Genomic DNA, 13272 nt, shown 5'->3' with positions numbered 1-13272 from the left:
TATAGACCAATGCCTGGAAATTAGTCCTTCACAAGTGTTCATAATTCCAACTGGGTCAAGTTACCGTTTCACCATTGGGTTACCTCTTACTCCGTAAGTACCATTGCTTCTCTAATGAACAACCTGTTTATAGTCCAACCAATAAACAGAAACCCTCTCGGGCCAATAAGAGGGTAGAACCCTTTGTTCAAGTCCCGAAGACACCACTTAAGAGAACACTCATCTACTTACCATCAAGGAGAAAAGAAGTGAATTCCATCTTGTGTTATTATGTTCCCAGCTCCCCACTCGTTCTCGTCCCCAAAATAGTAGGCATATTGGGTCGGTGAACTAGCCATTCTCACCTATGCGAGTCAAAGGACAATTCCTCGTGAACAGGAGTTCGTAATATAATCAAGATTAAGACTAAGTCACCTAGGTCCTTTTATTGAAATAGAAACTTAACTAGTCGACGATGTTACATCTAGTGGTTACTATTTCTCGATTCAGTCTTATGTAAACTCATTATATAGGATACCCTCATTCACGTGTCACCTACACAAACGCGTTAGATCATTACGTTTGTATCAAATACAAAGGGGTCATATCCATAATGTTACCTAAGGTACCCACCCTTATCCCTATACTATAGATCCTTTAGGTTGTATCTTGAACATTGACCTATGTATGTCTCCATACACAGTTAAAGACTCATAAGGCAGTCTTGGATGTTAGTTTATTAGATTTGGGGTTATTAGGACAAAATGGACAACATTACAAACAATAACATTTATTGAATTAATATCTATAACTCTTTATTGATGACGGTCAATTAATAACATTTACTATCTATGAGTTTTAGAGCATAAAACCCAACACACATATTACTATAACTAAGACTAAAATAATCTACATCCTAAATAATTATGGTCTAACCTTTTAGGGGACATTTAGGACAAGGACTATTCTAAGACTATAATAATCATCTCTTGTTACAATAAATACTATTTTGTACTCCCCAATTAGCTACAGTCAACACTATTTCAAAATCCTCATTTCTATATTATTTACTATTTACTACAATTTTTACTATTTTACATTCATCATCTTTTATTATTTGCCACATTGTTCACTATTTTATTCTCAAACTAAAATAGTTCACACCTCAAACACATACTATTATAACCCAAACTAAAATAATCTACACCCTAAACATAAACTATTATAACCTAGAACTATAATAACTAACTCCTTGCTCGAAATTCCCTCTTAGGTTGTGTTTGGGGCTAAGATTATTCTAATATTATAATAACCACATCTAGCTACAATAAATACTATTTTGTATTCCCCAATTAGCTACCGTCAACACGATTCAAAACTCTCATTTACTACAGTTTTTACTATTTTACATTCATCATTTTTTTATTATTTGCTATAGTGTTTACCATTTCCTTCTCAAACTAAAATAATTTACATTCCAAACAGATACTATTATAACCTAAACTAAAATAATCTACACCTCAAATTATACTATTATAACCCAACTATAATACCCTAGGAGTATAGTAACCAACTCCTTGTCCCAAACACCCTCTTAGTATTTAAAGATTAGACCACAATTGTGGGTGTTTGTTGCTTTTCCTACGTGAATGGTCCAAAAACCAATATTTTTAAAAATGGACTAATTTTCAAAATAAAAAATTTATACGGTTACATTTGTAAATTTCCCTGGTTTTAAAAAAAAGAGAGGTTTTGGTTTGGATTCCACTATTCCCACGAATTTAGCAAATAAGAAAAAGAAAGAAAGAAAAGCCGAAACCGATTTTCCCGTAACTTCCACCGGCGCCTCCTTCCCTCATTTTCCGGCCACCCCTCCCTTGGGCTCCATACTTTCCGGCCATTTATAAACCCCCAAATTCCTTCTTCCCTTCCCATTTTCCCCTGCCACCACAATGCAGTCCTCTTCTCCGGCCATCCTCCCCATTTCCAATCCCCAATCCCAATCCCAATCCCAACCCCAAATCCCCCTTTCCTCCTTCACTAGCCACCTCCTCCTCTCCCTCCGCCACGCCCTCTCCCGCCGCCGCCCTTGGCCTGAGCTCCTAGATCGCTCCGCCTTCTCCAAGCCTGAATCCCTCTCCGAAGCCACTCTCCGGATCCGCAAAAACTACTCCTATTTCCGCGTCAATTATTTCGCGATCATAGCCCTAATTCTTGCGATTTCACTTTTCTCCAATCCATCATCTCTCTTCCTCTTAATCGCCCTTCTTTCCTCTTGGATCTTCCTCTATCTCTTCCGCCCCTCCGATCAGCCGCTCGTTCTCTTCGGTCGCCTCTTCAGAGACAGCGAGATCTTGATTGGCCTCGTTATTTTCACTGCCTGTGTTGTATTTCTCACCAGCGTCGGATCTGTTCTTGTTTCTGCCCTCACCGGCGGCGTCGCCGTCGTCTGCGCTCACGGCGCTCTCCGATGTCCCGATGATCTGTTCCTTGACGAGCAGGAAGTTAACTCGACTGGCTTTCTTGGTTTCTTCGCCGGCGTCCCCTCCTCCTCTGCCTCTGCCGCCGGTCCTCCCAGAAAATAAATAATGTGGTCCATTATATAAATGCAATACATATGTGTGCTGATTGATTTGTTCATTTTTATTATTTGTTTGTTTGAATATTTTCTTGTTCAATTGAAATTTTGAAATGGTGGGAGGATATTGATTTTTTTTTTTTTTTTTTTTTTTTTACCATTCAAATTTGAGTGTGGAATTTATTTTAATATTTAAGGCTGGAGAATTATGCTTATGTTAAAAAGTTTGTATCAATTTAGGTTTGATCCTTGAACCTAAAAGAAGTTAGGTTTGATCCTTGATTTTTATTTTTTGTAATTTTTTTTTTGTAAATATGTTCTTTTTTAATATTGTAAATTTGTGGTGCAAGTTGTACAACAAATATATTCCAGAAAAGTAAATGTATTATCTATCATTGATGTTGATAGTTTTAAATTTAAATCTTATTTTAGCATTGGTTTTTATAGTTTGAAGGACAAAAATCATTGACTTTTTTTTAAGTACAAATTGGAGTGGAGGAGTTAAACTACGAACATTAGTATATATTGATCATCGAGCTAAACTTTCTTTGGCCAAACCCTTATCTTTTTAAATGTATATATAAAGACTAAAATCCATATCAGTAAAAAGTGCACATGCCAAATTATAGTAAAAATTAAATAAACATTTTGAAAATAGCACTAATATTTTTATTTTTATTCTTTTAAGAAAACACAAAGCATGGGATAAAAGACTAGATGTTTGAATTGATTATATGAAATTAAAAAAAAATGGTTGGTGTAAGAATGAAATAGTATAATCAGATGCAACCATAGCATATATTATTTTTAAATCAAAAGATTAAATGTTTGAATCCAAATTCGAGGTTATGTTATGTTCATTTTGATTTGTCATAATTTATTTTAACTCAAAAGATATCAATAGTGTCATTTAACAAATAAATTACTATACCAATTTAGAATAAGGTCACGTTTGCTCAGTAAAAAGGTAATAAATCAATGGTAATGTGAAAAGTTGACCACATTTGGTTATCTTTAGTATTGTTTACTTATGTTTGCATTCGACACTGGGGTCCCACTTCTAAATCTGTAAAAAAGACACAAACTGATAATAGTAAATATGACAAAATTTATAACTCTAAGCGATCAAAATAATCCAATTACATTTGTGATTTAAATTCATTACAATTGATCCATTAATAGAATTTTATTACAATTACACTAATTTTCATTATGATTTGATAAAGAGGATCATTTCAATTTATATACAATCCCATGTCAATTTTCTTATCATTTTAATGAACAAATTACCATGGATATATAATTTTTTAATCGGGTCTTTAAAATTTCAATAATATTTTATACTTGTCACTCATTCTTGTTTCTAAAACAAAAATTGGATTCCACAGGATCAAATGAATGAACCTAAGTTTGACCCTTTTTTTTTTATTATTGAAATGTATTTTTAATCTAATTTCATTGTGCAAAAGTTGCTCTCAACTCATGTCATTGTGGCCTAATGGGAAGGTGGTTGAATTACAAAATTAAAAAAAAAAATGTGATTAGAAACTCCATAGCATTAGAATCATAAGTTACAATTAAGAAAATAAACAAAATTATAGCAATTAGATTCAATTAGACCAACTATATAACTTAATTTGATCCTAATAATGGCAAAAACAAACACAAATTAAATCAAATAATTCATCCTCAGCTAGTTTTCATCTATTATCTCTCTCACAATATTTTTATTAGAAGGATAGATAATTTTTTTTTTTTTTTAAATGTCTATATCCTTTCCAAAGCTAAGCATCCTAGCAATCGTCACACCTATTATGAGTATTATAATAAATAGATGCTCATTGCTTAGTGTCTCAAAAGTCATGTGTCTTTCTTTATGTTGTCCATGTGCCTTGTATTATTCATGTTTGGTGTTCAATGTTTATGTACGTCAACATTCTACTTGCCACTATACCTATAAATAGTGACATTTGTAGATCTTAAAATCACATATACATTAGTGAGAATTCCACTTCAAAATTTCACTAATTTTCATATTATCCAATTTTATAATTTCCGTATTTTATGTTTTTAGTTATTTTATTTTATATTTTATTTTATATATTTAATATTATTATATAAATATATTATTATATTATATTTTCTCTATATCCGTGTACCCGTTGTGCTCCTCAAATTCGCAACACGTTATCAGCATGAACTCCTGTCATTTTTCCCACTAAAGATAGGTCCTAAAGGTATGTCGGTTTTTTCCTCTTCGTTATAATTAATAAATTTAATGTTTTTTTTCATATTCGATATCTATTAAATTTCTAACATAAGTACAATATTTTATGATAGTGCTGCCATGACAAATCTCACGAAATTAGAATTTGCTGTAATTGATATTAACGACAATAATTATTTGTCATGGGTACTTGATGCTGAATCCACCTAGATGCTATGAATCTTGGGGAGACTATTAAAGAAGGAAATACGATATCTAGTCAGGATAAAGCAAAAGCTATGCTTTTCCTTCGTCATCATCTCTACGAGGGATTGAAAATTGAGTATCTTACAATAAAAGATCTCCGTATCTTGTGGAAATTTTGAAAGAGAGGTATGATCATCAAAAAACAATTATTCTTCTTAAAGCTTGTTATGAGTGGATGCACTTAAGGCTACAAGATTTCAAATCAGTAAGTGATTACAATTTCACATTATTTAAAATCAGTTCGAAATTGTTATTATGTGGAGAGAAAATTACTGATGTCGATATGTTAAAGAATGCATTTTCTACATTTCATGTCTCGAATATGCTCCTATAGCAGTAATATCGAGAGAAAGATTTTAAACAGTATTCTGAATTAATTTCATGTTTTCTCGTGGTCGAACAAAACAACGAATTATTGATGAAAAATCATGAATCTCGACCAACTGGAATGACACCATTTCCTGAAGTGAATGCTGTGAATATTAATAATAATCGTGGTCGAGGTCATGGTTGCGGTCAAGGTCGCGACCGTGGCAGAGGAAGAAATAATTATTATTTTCATGGTGGTCGTTTTAATCATTCAAATTTCAAAAGAACCATACAAAATGATGTTCACAAAGGAAAAGCTCCACAAGATAAGAGTTCAAAAAGTGTTGAAAATAAATGGTTCTGATACAGAATAACTGGGCATCGGTCACGTATCTGTCGTACATCAAAACACTTAGTTGACCTTTATCAAGCCTCCCTGAAGGAAAAAGAGAAAAATGTGGAAGCAAATTTTGCATACCAGGATAATAACATATTTGACCCATCCCATAGGAAAAATTTGGATGTGGTGGACTTTTTTGAATCTCTTAAAGAGAAGATTGGTGCAGTTGATGAAACATCAAGTGTTTCTTTTGATTTTGAGAATATCTAGACTTAATGTTATTGTTTTCTTTTATCTATCTTCATTTTTTTTAGTAACTCTTATATATTTTGAGTGTTGTTTTTCTTATTATAATTATTTTCTTTTAATGAAGAAATATAGATCATTTTCACATGTTGGGTGTTTAAGAAACGAGCAAAGAAGATCTATGTCTAGCAAAAAGTGCAACTACACATACAATACTTACAAATAAAAAATACTTTTCCAAATCGACAATGCTAAAAGCAAGAGTAAATACAATATTCAGGTTCTGCAAACTTGATCGAAGGTTTTGGAAAAGCAAATATTATTTTGCCTAGAGGAACAAATTTTACAATTTATAATGCATTGTTCTCTAGTCAATAAAAAAGAAATCTTCTAAGTTTTAAAGATATACGTTGCAATGGTTATCATATTGAGACTGATAGTAAGAATAATGTGGAATATCTATATAACATATCCACTGTCTCAAATGAAAAGCGTACATTGGAAGAGTTGTCTGCTTTATCTTCTGGATTGTATTATTGATAGCACTGAAAATGTGCTATCTTCTTCCGATTAACTTAGGGTTGTTTAGCTATTTAATTTGGTTAAATTGATTCTTTTGTAGGACTTGAATGTATAAGCAGTCGGATTAAGCGTTTGAGAAAAATAGGCTCTAAAATGACGAAGTTAGGAGCTAAATTGATCAATGACGAAGGAATGGAGGATGTTACCCTGTCGAGCGTTGCAATGCCCTCATTAAATCTAAGTCCAATGCTAGCTCAACGCTAAGAAAGAATGTTTAAATGCAGGGCAGCGTTGTAACGCTCTGGAGATGCCCCAACGCCACCATCGCACTGCTCATGAACGTTGCCCTCCAACGCTCTAGGAAAAAATAGGCAGCATTGCAACGCTCCCCCAGAGCGTTGCAACACTATATGGTTTGACAGATGCACAGCCTCAATGCGCGCGCAACGTAGCGTCAGGTCAGCGTTGCAACGCTTACTTAACGCTTGGCCATTATGTGTCGCAGCGTTGTGTGGCAGTTTTATAAAAAAATAATTTGGGTCAGCTGATGGGAGAATATACCGAGTACACCCGATTTTGAATGTCGCCGCCCTGATCCAGTTCAGTTTTAGCCCCTTTTTCCATCAAAATTCTGTAAAATTTCTTCCCTTTTGTAAATTGTACTGATTGCGAACATGTTTCGAGGCTAAAGGGTAAGAACATAACTTGGGTTTGTTAGTTTAGTTGTGTTCCGATTCAATTCTTGAGACTCGTATTGTAATTCTGTGAGTTTTACTATGAATTTATGAGATCTATCTTGAGCATATTCTTCAATTTTCGTATTTAGGATAATCTAACAAATTAGCTATGCATATTTAATTGATTGCTTTGATTGGCCCTAATTTGTAAGCATTAGGTAGTCATCACCTAGAAGCATGAGTCAAGTTAGTTTGTTGTGTTAATTCAGGATTCCAATTAGCAAGCATTTACTTTCTAACTTAGATAAATCTCGCTCAATTAATTGGTTAGACGATGAAAATTAATTAATTGGCTTAGCTTTGCCTTGAATCTTAATGTTTGTGATTGATAGATTAGTTGAGGATTCTCGTTTTTCTGTTAATTAACTTGATTTTATGGACTACTGGGTAGGATTCTAACTGAGTAGGCTAAGTTTTAATTCAAATATTCTCACGCATTTTTCGATTAATCTGTGATAGAATTGAGGAATGAATTAAACTATAATTACCCAAGCTAAGTATTTGTTCGATTGATAAATTTTTGCATCCATTTACGTTGTGTACTTTTTGTTCTCTTGCAAATTATTTCACAATTTTTTTTCACAACCCCCTCCCCTATTTTTGGTTACTTCCTAAAAGTTTCAATCTTTGAGGAATCCATATTCGGTTCTCTGTGGTTCAACCCCAGACTTGATACTTGTACTACTAATCATTATAAGGGTTATTTTGGTACATACAAATTTTATTTGCATAGGCGCGGGTTCACGGATGACAGTGAATCCGGCGACCGACCAAATTGACGTTGTTGCCGGTCACCTAAGCAGAATAGTAGCTGATGGAGGTTGCCTCAGTTATGATGGAGACTTCCCTGACCACACTTTGATGCAGGCATATGGTATTTTTATGACTCCCTGGTATGCTAATATTATGAATTACTTGACCACTGGTGAATTCCCTCATGGTATGAATAAACATAAACAGGATAGAATCAAGAGTGAGTCAAAGTATTATGTTTGGGAGGACCCTATTCTATGAAAATTTTGTTCAGATCAGGTAGTTAGGAGGTGTGTCCCTAATAATGAGTTCTTTTCTATCTTTGAATTTTGTCATAAGTATGCATGTGGAGGACACTTCAGTCCTAAGAGAACTGCCAATAAATTCTTAGATTCTGGTTTATATTGGGATATTATTTAGGGATGCATATTTTTTCTGTAAAACTTATGAGCGGTGTCAGAAATCTGGTTGATTGTCCCGTAGGAATGAGATGCCACAATTCCCTATCCTTTTTTTGCGAAATATTTGATGTTTCTTCTTCTTGTGGGTATAAATACATTTTATTGGCAGTGGACTATGTTTCCATGGGTGGAAGCAAAGGCCACAGTTACTGATGACTAACATTCTATGCAAGTTTGGCTTCCCTAAAGAAATCATCAGCGATCAAGGAACACACTTTTGTAATCGGGTCATTTCCCCTTGTTGAAGAAATACGGTGTTCAACATCTATCGTCACCCCATACCACCATCAAACTAACAGGCAGACGGAGGTGTCCAACAAGGAAGTAAAGACCATTTTGGAAAAGGTGGTCAACCCAGGATGGAAGGATTGGAGTCTCCGACTGGATGACGCTCTATGAGCTTACAGGATAGCTTTCAAGACTCCTATTAGGATGTCTCCCTACCAGATGGTTTATGGTAAGACTTGCCATCTTCCATTTGAAATCCAACACAAGGCTTATTGGGCAGTCAAGAGGTGCAACTGGGACTTAGAGGCAGTTGGGGAGGCCAGGCTTCTACAGCTTCAAGAGTTAGAAGAGTTGAGGTTGGAATGTTTTGATAATTCTTTGATTTATAAGAAAAGAGCGAATGACCTTCATAACCAAATGATTGCACCCAAGGAGTTTCAGGTAGGGGAAAAGGTACTTCTGTATAACTCTCGAATCAAATTTATGTCTAGTAAACTTTGGACCAAGTGATTTGGACCATTTGGTGTTTCTCACATTTATCCTTATGGTGCAGTAGACATTGTTAATCTTGAGACAGGGAAGGTTATTAAGGTTAATGGGCACAGGTTGAAGGTCTTCCATGATGACGAGTCGTTGGACTGCTTTGATATCGTCTACCGGTTGGACTCGCTAGTCTAAATCTGAAATTGAGCCATCACGATCGAGCAACCGACCATAAATATTTGCGCTACCTAGAGGCAGCCAGGATTTAAATTTACTTGCTTTCTAGGATTAGATTTCAATTCAATATTTTCTCTTTTTATTTTTCATTTATTTTGTTGAGCCTAATTCTTTCTATTATTCTTGTTTGCTAGGATTTTTGGAGAAAATGAGTTGAGTCAAGTATCCTACATCCTTCCTTCACTCCATTGTTCAAGGAAGTATTCTGATCCCTAGTACTTCATTTTAATCACATTTGGGACAATGTGTGTTTTAAAAGTTGGGGGTGTGGTGTTTGGGATTTTAGCCGAATTTTTGGGCTGATTTTTTTTGTTATTTTGATTATATTATTTAGGGTCCTTGAGCGTTATGCTCGGACAATGCTTGCTTGATTGAGTTTGTCTTGTTGTTTTGTTCCTTATGATGACTAGTCTATGATGAACTCATATGAATTGTTTTTGCATTATAATAGGTTGGATGAAAGGGTTCATAATTTTCATGATGTTTTTGAAAAATTCTGCTTGGATTTTTTATTACATCTCCAAGCCCTTTGCATATCTATCTTGACCTGTTTGCTTGTTTATAATTGAATTATAAGACCATAAGTTTGTTGTCACTCCGATAGGCCTTGGTGATAGATATTAGTCTTTTCGCGATTCACTTTAGTAATGCACGCTTGAGATGTAGTCAATTGATATCATTGTCACCTAGTAAAAAAAAAAGAGGAGAGAATTTTCATTTATGCATATTTAAGGGTCTACTCTTCTTCTTCAAGGGTATGATTAACCTGAGGCGGCCATGACACCCGTGGTTTCCCTCTGAGCTAAAGTATCCTAGAGGAATGAGTAAGCTTAGACTCTTTTGAAGGGAAATTGGCCGATAGTTGGATGACTCGCATGATACCTGTGTGGGCAAGCTAAAATGAAAGTTGGTTTCCTAGATTAAGTTTCTCTTTAGAACTTAAAAAAAAGAGAAATAATAATAATAAACGAGAAAGAAAAGCATGTAGTAAGGGCGATGGATGATTAGATTTTGGCCGATCCAATTTGATGTCATTACCACTTTGAATTTATGAAAACTAATTCAGGAACCTTTGAGCCAGTGTAGGGGAAAACAAATGGAAGATTCATAAGACCTTTCCAGGCTCACTCTTGTTCAAAATAAATAACTTTGAGTTTAGACATGCGTAACAAATTTTAAAACAAATTTTTAAACCGTTCTTAAAATGATGGAATGCTTTTTGATTACCTAATCGATTGTGAAACTAATTCTAGTTGACTGTTGAGGCTTGAGTAAGGAACACTCTAGTTTGACAAACTGAATATCTTTTGCATGATTTCTTGTTTTAACTTGTTTGAGGATGATCAAGAATTAAGTTGGGGGTATTTGATAGCATTGGAAATATGTTATCTTCTTCCAATTAACTCAGGGTTGTTTAGCTACTTAATTTGGTTAAGTTGGTTATTTTGTAGGACTCAAGTATACAAGCAATCAGATTAAGAGTTCGGGAAAAAAAGGCGCTAAATTGATGAAGTTAGGAGCTAAATTGAACAAATGGTGAAAGAATGAATGACGATTCCCTACCAAGTGTTGCAACGCTCTCATTAAACCTAAGTCCAACGCTAGCTCAATGTTAGAAGATAGAATGCTCGAATGCAAGGCAGCGTTGCAACGCTCCGGATATGCCCCAACGCCATCATCACGCCACTTGTCAACACTTCCCTCCAATGCTCTAGGATAGAATAGGCAGCGTTGCAATGCTCCCCCAGAGCGTTGCAATGCTACGTGGTTTGACGAACGCTCAGCCTCAGTGCACGGGCAATGCAATGTCAAGTCAGCACTGCAACGCTTGCCTAATGCTCGGCGATTATGTGCTGCAGTGTTGTAATGCTCTTCCTAGCATTGCAACGCTGCAACAATTTTATAAAAGAATAATTTGGGTCAGCCGATGGGAGAATATATCAAGCTCACTCTATTTTGAGCGTCGCCTCCTTGTTCCAGTTCGGTTTTAGCCCCCTTTTTTCCATTAAAATTCTATAAAATTTCTTCCCTTTTGTCAATTGTACTGATTGCGAACATGTTTTGAGGCTAAAGGGTAAGAACTTAGCTTGGGTTTATTAGTTTAATTTGGTTCTGATTCAATTCTTGAGACTCGTATTGTAATTCTATGAGTTTTATTATGAATTTATGAGAATTATCTTGAGCATATTCTTCAATTTTCATGTATGGGATAATCTGACAAATTAGTTATGCATGTTTAATTGATTGCTTTGGTTGGCCCTAATTTGTAATCATTAGGTAGTCGTCACCTAGAAGCATGAGTTAAGTTAGTTTGTTGTGTTAATTCGGGATTCCAATTAGCAAGCATTTACTTTATAACTTAGATAAATTTGGCTCAATTAATTGGTTAGACGATGGAAATCAATTAATTGGCTTAGCTTTTCTTTGAATCTTAATGTCTGTTGATTGATAGATTAGTTGAGGATTCTTGCTTTTCTGTTAATTAACTTGATTTTATGGACTACCGGGTAGGATTCTAACTGAGTAGGCTAAGTTTCAATTCAAATATTTTCACACATCTTTCGGTTAGTCAGCGATAGAATTGATGAGGAATGAAATAAACTATAATCACCCAAGCTAAGTATTTGTTCGAGTGATAAATTTTTGCATTTGCTTACATTGCGCACTTTTTGTTCTCTTGCAATTTATTTCACAATTTTTTTTCATAGTCCCCTGCCCCCCCACTTTTGGTTACTTCCTACAAGTTCCAATCTTTGAGGAATCCATATTTAGTTCTCTGTGGCGACTGATTATACTCATATATGAGTAATTGAAACATATACAACAATGAACCTGAAGCTCATGAATCTAGACATATTTACAATTTCGCATGACCGATTGGGTCATCCTGGATCTATAATGATGAGGAGAATTATTGAGAATTCATATGGACACCCATTGAAGAACCAGAAGATTCTTCAATCTAATGAATTATCATGTGATGCTTGCTCTCAAGAAAAATTGATAATTAGATCATCACGAGCTAAAGTGGGAACTGAATCACCTGCATTTTAAGAACGAATTCATGGTGATATATATGGACCCATTAACCCAACAAGTGGACCATTTAGATATTTTATAGTATAAATAGACGCATTCAGCAGATGGTCCCACGTGTGCTTATTAGCAAGTCGAAATCTTGCATTTGTAAGATTACTTACTCAAATAATTAAGTAAAGAGCACAATTTCCTGATTATACTATTAAGACCATTTATCTTAATAATACTGGTGAATTTACATCTCAAACTTTTGATAAATATTGTATGTCAATTGGGATAACTGTTGAACATCTTGTAGCTCATGTTCATACACCAAATGGTTTAGCAGAATCATTTATAAAATGTTTGCAATTAATTGCAAGACCATTACTTATGAGAGCTAAGCTTCCTTCATTTATATGAGGACATGCTAATTTGCATGCAGCGTCACTTGTACGCATTAGGCCAAAAATTTACCATAAGTACCTTTCATTACAATTAGCTTATGGTCATGAGCCAAATATTTCCCATTTAAGAATTTTTAGATGTGCAATATATGTTCCAATTGCTCCACCACAACGCACTAAAATGGGTCCTCAAAGAAGGTTAGGAATATATGTTGAATATGATTTCCCATCAGTTATTAAATATCTTAAGCCCCTGATGGGTGATGTATTTACTGCACGATTTGTTGATTGTCATTTTAGTGAAACAAATTTTCAAACATTAGGGGGAGGAATTAAGAAGTTGGAAAAATAAATTACATGGAATGCATCATTATTATCTCATTTAGATCCCAATATAGATCAATGTGAAATTGAAGTTCAAAAAATAATTCATTTGGAAAATATAGCAAATCAATTACCAGATGCATTTATAGATGCAAAGAAAGTAACTAAGTCACATAT

General features: G+C 34.6%; 1 pseudogene across 1 annotated transcript; it reads left to right on the top strand.

Moving 5' to 3' along the window:
• Positions 1-1689: 1689 nt before the first annotated feature.
• Positions 1690-2972, top strand: LOC120073595 (PRA1 family protein B2 pseudogene; annotated as a pseudogene). Its single transcript, XR_016528609.1, has one exon. The product of XR_016528609.1 is annotated as a PRA1 family protein B2 pseudogene (transcript).
• The last annotated feature ends 10300 nt before the right edge of the window (positions 2973-13272 follow it).

This window comes from Benincasa hispida, chromosome 3 (genome assembly GCF_027475165.1).
Source record: "Benincasa hispida cultivar pf3 chromosome 3, pf3_genome.v1.1, whole genome shotgun sequence".
NCBI lineage: Eukaryota > Viridiplantae > Streptophyta > Magnoliopsida > Cucurbitales > Cucurbitaceae > Benincasa > Benincasa hispida.
Note: the sequence above shows the minus strand (reverse complement) of the source record. Positions and strands in the feature narration are given on the sequence as shown.